Raw genomic sequence first — 12,402 nt, 5'->3', positions numbered from 1 at the left:
CTTATTTTCCCAGCCTGAATGAGCTCTGAGGCACTATTTTTTAATAAACTAGGTAAAGATTCGTTACTTTTCCCACGCTTGGCCTAAGGCTTCAGCAAATCTAGCCACTCATGCTAAGCAAGTTTTATGTAAGTTGTGCTAAGCAGCTATTTCTAGACAGTTTCAATTCACTATTCTTTAACACTCACAAACACAGCCAGCAGCCAGGGGCCTCTCTCTCGCCTATGAGGCACTGAGGCTGCTGTGACCTCACAAGCCCACCCAGCAGTCATTGGCCTCAAACTGGCCTATCAGGCACTGAGGCTGCTGTGACCTCACAAGCACGGCCAGCAGGCATGGGCATCCAACTGCCCTATAAGACACTGAGGCTGCTGTGACGTCACAAGCAAAGCCAGCAGCTGTGGGTCTGCCACTGGCCTGTCAGGCAATAGGACTGCTGTGACCTGACAAGCACAGCCAGCAGCTATGGGCCTGCCACTGGCCTATAGGGCACTGAGGCTGCTGTGACCTCACAAGCACAGCGAGGAGCCAGAGGCCTGCCATTGCCCTATAAGGTACAGAGACAAATGTGACCTCAAAAGGCAGCCAGCAGACGGGGCCTCCCACGGGCCTATCAGGAAATAGGACTGCTGTGACCTCACAAGCACAGCCAGCAGCCATGGGCCTGCCCCTGGTGTATGAGGAACTAGGACTCCTGTGCCTTCACAAGCACAGGCAGCAGCTGTGGGCCTGCCACTGAACTGTGAAGCACGGAGACAAACATGGCCTCACAAGCACAACCAGCAGCCAGGGGCCTGCCACTGCCCTATGAGACACTGAGGCTGCTGTGACCTCACAAGCAAAGCCAGCAGCCAGGGGACTCCCTTTGGCCTATGAGGCACTGATGCTGCTATGACCTCACAAGGACAGCCAACAGCCAGGAGCCATCCCACTGGCCTATCAGGCTATAGGACTGCTGTGGAGGTCTGTGGCCTGTGAAGCACTCAGGCTGCCGTGACCTCACAAGCACAGCCAGCATGTATGGGCCTGAAACTGCCCTATAGGGCACTGAGGCTGCTGTGACCTCACAAGCACAGCCAGCAGCTATGGGCCTGCCACTGGCCTAGGAGGCACTGAGGCTGCTGTGACCTCACCAGCACAGCCAGCAGTCAGGGGCCTGCCACTGGCTTAGGAGGCACTGAGGTTGCTGTGACCTCACAAGCACCGCCAGCAGCCATGAGCTAGCCAGTGGCCAAGGAGGCATGGAGGCTGCTGTGACCTCACAAGCACAGGAGCAGCCAGGAGCATGCCACTGGCCTAGGAGGCACTCAGGCTGCTGTCACCTGACAAGCACAGCCAGCAGCCAGGAGCTGCCACTGCCCTGAGAAGCACTGAGGCTGCTGTGACCTGACAAGCACAGAAAGCAGCCATGAGCCTGCCACTGGCCTTTGAGGCACGGAGGCTGCTGTGACCTCACAAGCACAGAAAGCAGCCATGAGCCTGACACTGGCCTAGGAGGCATTGAGGCTGCTGTGACCTCACCAGCACAGCCAGCAGCTAGGAGCCTACAACTGGCCTCAGGAGCACTGAGCTGTGGGTCTGTCACTGGCCTAGGAGGCATGGAGGCTGCTGTGACCTCACAAGCACAGACAGCAGACAGGGGCCTGCCACTGCCATATAAGACACTGAGGCTGCTGTGACCTCACAAGCAAAGCCAGCAGCTGTGGGTCTGCCACTTGCCTATCAGGCAATAGGACAAGCACAGCCAGTAGCCAGGGGCCTGCCACTGGCCTAAAGGGAACGGAGGCTGCTGTGACCTCACGAGCCCAGGCAGCAGCCAAGGGCCTGCCACTGCCCTATAGGGCACTGAGGCTGCTGTGACCTCACAAGCACAGCCAGCAGCTATGGGCCTGCCACTGTGCTATGAGGCACTGAGGCTGCTGTGACCTCACAAGCACAGCCAGCAGCCAGGGGCCTGCTGCTGGCCAATCAGGCTGTAGGAGTGTTGTGACCTGACAAGCACAGCCAGCAGCAATTGGTCTGCCACTGGCCTACAACAAAAGGAGGCTGATGTGACCTCACAAGCACAGCGAGTAGCCAGGGGCCTCCCACTGACCTATAAGGTACAGAGACAAATGTGACCTCAAAAGGCAGCCAGCACACAGGGGCCTTCCACGGCCCTATCAGGAACTAGGACTGCTGTGACCTCACAAGCACAGCCAGCAGCTATGGGCCTGCCACTGGCCTATAGGGAACGGAGGCTGCTGTGACCTCACAAGCACAGCCAGCAGCCATTGGCCTGCCACTGTCCAAACAGGCACTGAGTTTGCTCTGACCTCACCAGCACACCAAGCAGCCATTGGCCTCCCTCTGGCCTACAGGAAAAGGAGGCTGATGGGACCTCACAAGCACAGCGAGGAGCCAGAGGCCTCCCACTGCCCTATAAGGTACAGAGACAAATGTGACCTCAAAAGGCAGCCAGCAGACAGAGGCCTGCCACAAGCCTATCAGGAAATAGGACTGCTGTGACGTTACAAGCACAGCCAGCAGCTTCGGGCCTGCCACTGGCCTAGGAGGCACGGAGGCTGCTGTGACCTCAAAAGCACACCAAGCAGACATTGGCCTCCCATGGGCCTGTCAGGCACTGAGGCTGCTGTGACCTCACAAGCACAGCCAGCAGCCATTGGCCTCCAACTGCCTGATGAGGCGCTGACGCTGCTGTCAACTCAGAAGCACAGTAAATAGTCAGGGGCCTGCCACTGCCCTAAAGGGCATGGAGGCTGCTGTGACCTCAGAAGCCCAGTGAGCAGCTATGGGCCTGCCACTGCCCTATAGGGCACTGAGGCTTCTCTGACCTCACAAGCCCACCCAGCAGTCATTGGCCTCGAACTGGCATACCTGGCACTGAAGCTTCTGTAACCTGAAAAGCACAGCCAGCAGCCACGTGCCTGCCACTGGCCTGTGAAGCACTGAGGCTGCTGTGACCTCACAAGCACAGCCAGCAGACAGGGGCCTGCCACTGCCCTATAAGACACTCAGGCTGCTGTGACCTCACAAGCAAAGCCAGCAGCTGTGGGTCTGCCACTGGCCTATCAGGCTGTAGGACTGCTGTGACCTCACAAGCACAGCCAGCAGCTATGGGCCTGCCAGTGACCTATCAGACACGTGTCACGGCCCGAAAGGAGTCGTTCAGGACGACCTCCCTCCCCTTAGGACCAACGACCAAGTTCGTGATGCCCTTGCACTCAATTAAGGTGAAAACGACACCAGCCAACCAGTTTAAGATTTATTAAGGCAAAATGGAATCAACTAACGAGACATGTCCCGCGTCACACGTTTAGGGAAAAAGAGAGGAAAAGGGGAAGAGAGAGAGAGAAAGATATCACCACCCGTGGATCCAGCGGCGTCCCGTTGGTCCTCTTCTTTTGGGAGTCCTTGCGGCGGGGCGGGGGGGCAGAGGGGGGAAGCTCCCGTCTGGTTCCGCTGACTCTGCTCGAGTTCTTCAGTCGTCGCAAGCAAGCCCCCCCATTCACACAGTCTGCAGTTTTTATAGGTTCTTGCCCGGCCTCTGGGAGGTGCTTCCTCGCTTCCCATGCAGATTAACCGTCATGCGCAGTCCGCCCTCTCGGAACCTTCCAGAAATGGGCTGGGGTATCTGGGGGTCTCCTGCTCATGCGCAGATGGCAAATGAGTACGTGCGGTTCGTGCCCTAGAGACGCCCTTCTGCCCTTTTCGCACCCTTTTTACCCCGTGCAGGTGCACGAGGTTGTTTACTTCGCAGACGGCTCCCGGGGGCGCCAGCGCGGCATTGCCCGACACACCTTGGCAGCGGCAGCTTTGCAGCAGCAGCAGCAATGTCAAGACAAAACCGCATTTAGTACCGGTCCTCTACACCACCCCGTGTCTCAACATTGCAGCTTGGCAGCAGGAGAGAGAGAGAGAGAAAGAAAGCAAGCAAGCAAGGAAGGAAAGGAGAGAGAATTAGGGACGGGGGGGAAGTCGTGGGAACAACATGGGTTTGGGTAAAAAATAAAGTGCTTAACAGTGATTAAACAGAGGTCTTGCTCAATGCAAGCTTATTCTTTAACAACTTCAACAACAGTTAACTTTACAAAACAGACATCAAAACTGAGTTAATGAGGTAGGATTGTTACAATAGGCATAAAACAGCTGGCAAATGTGCTGTGGATGTCAATATGCAATTTTCTCCTTCAGGAGAAACTGGGAAATGATGGGTACTGTGGTTGGCCACGGCCAATGGATGGCACGGATTTTCTTTATGCCGTCCGGCAAGGTGGTAGGAACAAATTGCATATTTGACACAACATGTCCGATTAATTGAACAAAGCAAGGAATTATACAAGAACATTAAGGCGGCAACTGCACCTAACAAATACAATATTAACTGTTTCACCCACGGTGCCCCCAGTAACCAGGACTACAAATTGCCACTCCAGCCATTCCATGTTTGGACGGGGACGTGGGCTATTTTTCTGATATCTTTGGTTAACTGGAGAACTACTTCGCCTACATCATCTATTTCCAAACAACAGTTAGGAATATTTAATTTCCCACACACTTCTCCCTCTTCAGCTAACAGGTAATCTAAAAACCATGTGGTGCTGAAGGATTGCCGTGCGCATCTGTTGGGATTGCCAAGTTAGAAGATCTATCGTGTCAGCGGTTTTGTTGGTAATAATTTCTAGAGCCGCTTGTAGTCTGATTATTTCCCCATTTTTGCGTCCCGCCCAAATTTCCCTTAATGGATCGCGTCTTACAGGCAACACTTCTGTCTCCAAGGTTATCATATACCTTTATGCCTAACCGAGGTCCACTTGTTTCTGGCAAAAGGAAAAACAAAGGTCTGATAATCCCTATATAACAAATTCCCAACCACCCCGTGGGTAAAAATGTATATGCTGTGTGCCTGCATATCCAGTAATGCCCCTTCTTAGCTCCAATGCCCTGAGCAAATGGCCCGTTTATCCCTGGTGGGAATTGAAAGTAAGTTGCACCTCTGTTGCCCAGAGGGCTGAAGAAGGTGGTTGCCCCATCACCTATTTGGCCGGTACAATACCAAGCCCCAGAAGTGTATTCTGGTGGTAGGTTTGCTGTGGAGGACTGGCTTGAGGGCAGAGGTCATGTGAAGATTGAACAAATAAAGGAAGCAGAACTAAGTGCATATCGCACACAGTTGATGTGAGCCAAGTCCCGTATGAGAGTAAAAACAGCTAGAGCCAAGGACACATTGTCCTTGGCTCCAAGGTGTTATCAATGATTAGTCCTGGGAACTTGCGGGTGATGTAATGCAGAAGTTGCTGGGTAAACCAAATTGCTGTTACCAATAAGGAGCTCAGCTTTTGCAATATGTATGAACCTGATTAGTCCTGTGCTATATAAAGAAAGACCACACCTAATAAAGTTGAAGTACACTGATCACTCATATTGAGCGTCTGGGTCTTCCCTCCGTCGGCTCCTCCCGTGCAAGTTTCCAACAAATGGCGCCCGAACAGGGACCCTGCCGATCAGGGACTCGGTGATTAAAAACTCAGGAGTCGACAGAGTGCTAGAGACAGCTGGTCCTGCTGTGCTAAAGGCGACGAGACACAAAAGGGGGTCTACGTGCCAGAGTTACAGAGGAGGTGGAGAGGACACAAACAAAGGGGGTCCGTGCCCAGGACAAGACGGGGTCCTGCCAGAAAGTGTCGCCGCAGGTCTTGCAAAGGTTGCAACGGTACGTGAGTAACCATGGAGCGACAAGCGGCTTATTATTTATTAAGATGCTTTTTAGAAAAGCGAGGTACTCAAGGAATAGAATGTCATAAGGAACTCCCAGGGCTATTAGCTTACGGAGTGGCTAAGGGGTGTTTTGTTAACCCAGATACCATGTTCGAACAAACTGAATGGAAAAAATTTGGGGACAAGTTGTTTGATGAAGTAATAAGTGACAACAAGACAGCAGAAAAGCTGATGAAGCCGTGGAGGGCAGTTACTAATGCTCTCGCACCTCAAAAAAAAAAAAAAAAAAAAAAAAAGGTAGCTGCCGCCGCCACGGAGCGTTTGGGAAGCCCCGATGGGTTCAAGGAACCCCCGCATGCAGAGGTGTCCCCTGTGTCCCCATACCCATCACCCCCCTCGAACCTTTACTATTGCCCAGGGAGGGTCTGGGAACACAGGCCTGCCAAAAGGAGCAACATTGACCATGCGGCAGATCCCCCCTCCTCCCTCAGCGCCTCCCCCCTCTCTCCCTCCCCCCCCTCCCTCTCTCTCTCCCCCCTCTCTCCTCCCCCCCCTCTCTCCCCCCCCTCCCCCCCCTCTCTCCCCCCCCTCTCTCCCCCCCCCCCCTTTTTTCTCCTCTCCTCCTTCTCCTCTTCCTTTGGCCACAGTTATCTGAGGACACCCATCTCAGGCTATCAATGTGAAATAAGTTTTTCTCTATGATATTAATGGTCAGAAACCACTAATAAAAGCAGTTTGAAAAAAAAAAAAAAGAAAGAAAGAAAAAGAAAAAAAAAAGAAAAAAAAAAAAAGGGGGGTATCCCATCTTATATGGGAATAAAGCAGGGCCGACAAGAGCCTTTCGGCTTGTTTATTGACAGAGTAGCCAATGCTATACAAGCAGCAGGGGTACCAGATTATCTGAAAGGGACTATCTTGAAACAATGTGCAATACAGAATAGTAACCCTTCAACGCGTAGTATTTTAGCCACGCTCCCGGGAACATGGACTATTGAGGAGGGGCTAGAAAGAATGGCGCAGGTACCTGTAGGACCGCAAGCTATGCTAGTAGAGGCGGTGAGACAATTAGGAGAGAGCATGAGAGAGCAAGCACAGGCGTTGCGGGATAATATGCAACAGAATCAAAGACAGGTATTCGCTGCCCTTGCTCCTTTGCAAAATCCCGGCGGAAATATCCCCCCTGATCGACGATTGGCACGCTGCTACCGATGCGGCGTTGCGGCACGCTGTTACCGATGCGGCATTGTTGGTCATCTTCGCAGAGAATGCCAAGCTAGTAGAGTATGGTGTCCCAACTGCAAAAGCAGTAAACATGATGGAGCGGCTTGCTGGAAGGCTGGTTCGGGAAACGCCCAAAGAAGCAGGACGAGCCGCCCCGCGACGACACAAAAGGCGGCCTTCACCACAACAACTCAGCAACCCCCGCAGTTAACACAACCACCTCAGCCGGCGCCCAGCTCCACTCCGAACGGCATGAACCCCTTTGTCTTCGACCAGCCACCAGAGGGAGTCTCGGACTGGACTTGGCAACAGCAGTAGACGCCACCTTATTGGATACAAAGCCAACAAGAATCCGGACGAATGTCTATGGACCAGTAACTATTAATCATGAGCCGATAGGTGCCTTACTGATTGGAAGATCGTCCGCTACAATGAAAGGATTACAAGTTTTGACAGGATTGATCGACAAGGACTATTTCGGGGAAATACAAATTGTGGTTTCAGCAATGTTTCCACCTATGCACATACCACAAGGATCGAGAATAGCTCAACTTATTCCGCTTCCCCACCTGACTGAAGGGGTGGCACCAGCGAAAGAGCAACCACGAGGCTATGGTGCTTTTGGTTCCACTGGAAGTGCAGTATTACTGACTGTCGGAATGCATCAAAGGCCCCGACAAACCGTGACTGTAAAGTATAAAGAAGAATCTATACGCACTAATGCCTTATTGGACACTGGAGCGGATGTATCAATAATTAGCACTAAGATTTGGCCCCAACATTGGCCAACCCGAGAGACCAGCTCTATGGTAGCTGGGGTAGGCGGGGTCACCCTCGCCTGAAAATCATCGACGCTACAATGGACTATAGGGAACAAGGTGGTTAATTGCTCCGTTTCCATTTTACCCCTACCTGAAGGAGTGCAAGCATTAATAGGGCGCGATATCCTTGCCCAGATGGGTATGGTGCTTACCTCGGAACACCCTTTATAGCACCGGCCATTGCCTGGACTTTCCCAATCCCACTCAGCTGGAGGACTGATCAGCCTGTGTGGGTAGAGCAATGGCCGCTTAAACGGGAAAGTCTCATTCAAGCACATGAACTAGTAAAGCAACAGTACAAACAAGGTCATCTAAGATTATCTACCAGCCCTTGGAATACCCCAATATTTGTGATCAAGAAAAAATCCGGCAAATACAGACTTTTACATGATCTACGTGCTGTAAACAGACAGATGCATGACATGGGTGCTTTACAACCGGGGTTACCCAATCCAGCAATGATCCCAGAAGGCTGGCACCTGCTAATCATAGATTTAAAGGACTGTTTCTTTACTATAGCCCTCCATGAAGATGATAAACAGCGATTTGCATTTACACTCCCTGCTATCAATAGAGAGGGGCCAGACCAAAGATTTGAATGGACAGTACTACCGCAGGGTATGCGAAACTCACCAACCCTCTGTCAACTCTATGTCGATGCGGCACTTCAACCGTTACGTCAACAGTGGCCAGAGACCATAATATATCACTACATGGACGATATATTGTTGGCACAAAAAAAACCCCTTTTCTCCAGAACAAAAATTTGATCTAATCATACAATTAAAGAAAAAGGAACTTGTGGTGGCTCCGGAAAAGGTACAGGAATCCAGCCCCTGGCAGTATCTAGGTTGGCATATTTCGAATGCCACCATCAGACCACAGAAATTGACAATCAGGACTGACATAAGAACACTCAATGATGCTCAAAAACTATTAGGAGACCTCCAATGGATCCGTCCGGTTGTCGGCATTCCTAATGAACTTTTAAATCTGCTACGCCCCTTGCTGAAGGGAACAGACCCAGCGGCTGCCGTCACGCTCACAGAGGAACAGCAACGGGTACTCCAGGAAATTGCATCGCTAATTACTACGCGTGCTACGCACCGACGCCTGGAAAATCAGCCACTTGATCTTACTATTTTATGTGGCCCACAATACCTAATGGGAGCCATTACACAACACAAAATAAAAACGGGGGAAAAAAGAGGGTTGGCGGAACCCATTGTACTAGAATGGATAGCACCACCGTTACAACCAAAACGAACTATTCAAGAAAAAATTTCAACGCTGGCCGAACTCATTAGGAAAGGAAGAAACCGAATATTGCAAATTGAGGGAGCACCACCGAATACCATTTGGCTGCCATTGAAACCCAACGACCTAGAATGGTCAGGCGGTTGTTGAACGAGCAAACAGCACTGTCAAACAATACATAGAAAAGTTTAAGGATATCCTAGACGTCAAGGAAAAAATTGATAAGACCCTATTCGTACTAAACTATTTGTGTGTATTCGGGGATGACAAAGAACCACCAGCAATCAAACATCATATAGAAGAAGAAAAGGCTGGTAGCCGGACCTTTAGAGTAAAATACCGGGACATGAAAACGGGAGTATGGATAGGTCCAGCAGAGGTAATATATGTAGGGCGCGGTTATGTGTGTATATCTTCTCCCACAGGACCGGTTTGGGTTCCCAGCAGATTTACGAAACCTGTGATAGACGAAGGAGCGACTGTGGACAAAGACTATGCTCGGAATCGGACAGACAACTCTGCGCAAAATTGTCCTATTGATCATGATAATTGCTGAAGGGTCTACAATGTTGTCTCAGATTGATACTCAACAGAATATGTGGGTTACATGGGCTAACGAAACTAACCAGCGTACCTTTTGTTTGTCTCTAGCCTCAGGAAGCGATCCCTTCCGGACGTGTCTATTTGGGGTGCCTATAGGAACTCCAAAGGAACTGGTCAAGCTGTTAGGCCCGTACTCAACTTCGCTTACTCTCTTAAGTGGGTCCTTCTCGAGCAACCTCTCAGACGGAGTGGTTGCTGCACTGCAACATCTTAATATATCGTTGCCATGGGATCCACAAGAATTAGATTTGTTAGGGTCAGTAGCAGTAGGAAACACTAGTGATAATTGGACACAAACCTGTTTTATACTAAATAAAGGTAAACAAAATAAGACTCATTGGACGAACATAATGTCTAGAACTTTAGGGTTTAACGCCAACGGTAATTATTGTGGGTGGAATAACTCCAATAATAGTGAGCCACTTGGGGCCTATGGAGTAAATGATCACAACTCAATGTGGCCCATGAGTGCCCCTAAGGCACTGCCTCCTGGTATTTTTCTAATTTGTGGTGACAGAGCATGGCAAGGTGTGCCAGGAAACGCTTATGGGGGACCTTGTTATATAGGACGCCTAACACTCTTTGCCCCTGACTTACATGATCAGCGTTGGTCAAATCTGACTGCAGCAATCAAACATAGAAGAAGTGAGAATCGTCGAGGCAAGCGTGAATTGAAAAAACTAGGTTCAGATTGCGCTGATGATGTAGAATTATGGGGGCCTGCGGAAAGGTTTTTCGCCGCAGCTTTAGCTCCTAACGTTGCAGTTGCGCATGCCATGTCTAATCTAAATAAACTTGCTTGTTGGGCTGTTAAACAATCAAATGTTACTACACAAATTCTCTCTGAAATGTCACAGGATATGGATAGCCTGAGACATGCAGTGTTGCAAAATAGAGCAGCTATAGACTTTCTGCTTTTAGCACAGGGACACGGGTGTGAGGATTTTGAAGGAATGTGTTGTTTTAATCTTTCTGATCATGGACAGTCAATCTATGAGCAATTGAAATGGCTAAAGGACCACACCCAGAGAATCACCGTACAGTATAATTGGTTTGATGATCTGTTTAGAAAGATGTTTGGTAATGTGAGTACCTGGATTTTGAGCTTGATCAAAGAAGGGCTACGTATTCTATTCATAATTGTATTAGTTTTAATTGTTGTAAGAGTGATTTTTAGCTGCTTAACACAAAAGCTTGAACAATTAACTAAAAAGGTCTTTCTCGCACAAAATAAAAACGGGGGAATTGTGGAGGACTGGCTTGAGGGCAGAGGTCATGTGAAGATTGAACAAATAAAGGAAGCAGAACTAAGTGCATATCGCACACAGTTGATGTGAGCCAAGTCCCGTATGAGAGTAAAAACAGCTAGAGCCAAGGACACATTGTCCTTGGCTCCAAGGTGTTATCAATGATTAGTCCTGGGAACTTGCGGGTGATGTAATGCAGAAGTTGCTGGGTAAACCAAATTGCTGTTACCAATAAGGAGCTCAGCTTTTGCAATATGTATGAACCTGATTAGTCCTGTGCTATATAAAGAAAGACCACACCTAATAAAGTTGAAGTACACTGATCACTCATATTGAGCGTCTGGGTCTTCCCTCCGTCGGCTCCTCCCGTGCAAGTTTCCAACAGTTTGCCATAGCACATATAAGCACATTAAGACAAGAAGTATCTTTCCAACACAGGTTAAGAATGCCATTCTTGGCTGTTGTGTTTTCAACAATAAAGCTAATTATGATCGCAGCACACAATTACAAAAAATGATAAAAATAACTGTTATAACTACCACAGGTAGTATCGTTGAGGACACTCAAGCTCAACATAAGACAAGTCTTCTTCCCCAGTGCCCTCTTCCTTTTACATTGTTGACCTAAAAGGAAGGGAGGATCCACCTGGCATGGATTCTATGATCTTTCCCATGGGCATCAGTAGCTACCCATGCATACAGATTTTTTGAAGCTTTTAGTACTAGAGGTATTTGTCCCACAGTGGGTAAGTCCACTAGAACCGGTTGTCCTGGGTAATACAAGGGATTCCTCGGTTTCTTATTCTCCCCAGTCCCAGGTAAGAGGGATGGAGGATTAGGGCAAAAAGCAGCGAGTCTGGGGCAGCCATTTACTCCCCATCGTCCATTGACTTTAGTTACTGCATCAGATATTCGTCGCGCCCATCCAGGAATGTGCGGTCTCAGGGTTCGTTTTAAGAGTCCTGGGGTGCAGACGGGGTCTTGGGATAAGGGAGGAGGAACTTTGGGGTTTGAGGAAGATGGGGTTCCCCTTATCCTGTCCCAACTTCTTACCAAACCTTCCAGGTTGGGAGTTGGTAACCTATCCATGACTTCTCTGGGAATTCCCTTTGAAATGCCTTCTGCCCATAATAATTGTCTCCTGCTATCCAACACCCGTACCGGTTTCCCAGGATGTGGGTGTTGCAGTGATTTATATTGCCTCCCACTTTCCTCAACTCTTCTTATTTCTGCTTTATGCTTTGTTTCCCCCTGGCCAGTGAATCCCATACGCCTTCCGTAATTAATTAGCTCCTGTGCCACCTCCCCCCAAGTCATGTTGGGGGGGCCTCCCCTTTGTCTCGGTCGGGGAGTTCGTAATCGGTCTTGCAGCTGAACAGCATATAGTTTTAAAGCATCAGGAAGTCCCCTGATCAGAGGATGTGACCTCTCGGGGTCTGCCACACACTGCATGGGGGAGGGCTGCTGCGGAAGCAGCAAACGGTCATGCATCAATTGGAGGCAAGCAGTTTTCTGCACGCTTTCCAGAATGTGGCC

General features: G+C 49.8%; 1 long non-coding RNA gene across 1 annotated transcript; it reads left to right on the top strand.

The window, feature by feature from the left end:
• Positions 1 to 5,091: 5,091 nt before the first annotated feature.
• LOC135326550 (uncharacterized) lies at positions 5,092 to 10,443 on the top strand. The gene is made up of 2 exons (XR_010386902.1): positions 5,092 to 5,713; positions 6,981 to 10,443. It is a non-coding gene; the product is annotated as an uncharacterized LOC135326550 (long non-coding RNA).
• Positions 10,444 to 12,402: the final 1,959 nt, after the last annotated feature.

Source organism: Dromaius novaehollandiae, unplaced genomic scaffold (assembly GCF_036370855.1).
Source record: "Dromaius novaehollandiae isolate bDroNov1 unplaced genomic scaffold, bDroNov1.hap1 HAP1_SCAFFOLD_36, whole genome shotgun sequence".
Lineage (NCBI taxonomy): Eukaryota > Metazoa > Chordata > Aves > Casuariiformes > Dromaiidae > Dromaius > Dromaius novaehollandiae.
Note: the sequence above shows the minus strand (reverse complement) of the source record. Positions and strands in the feature narration are given on the sequence as shown.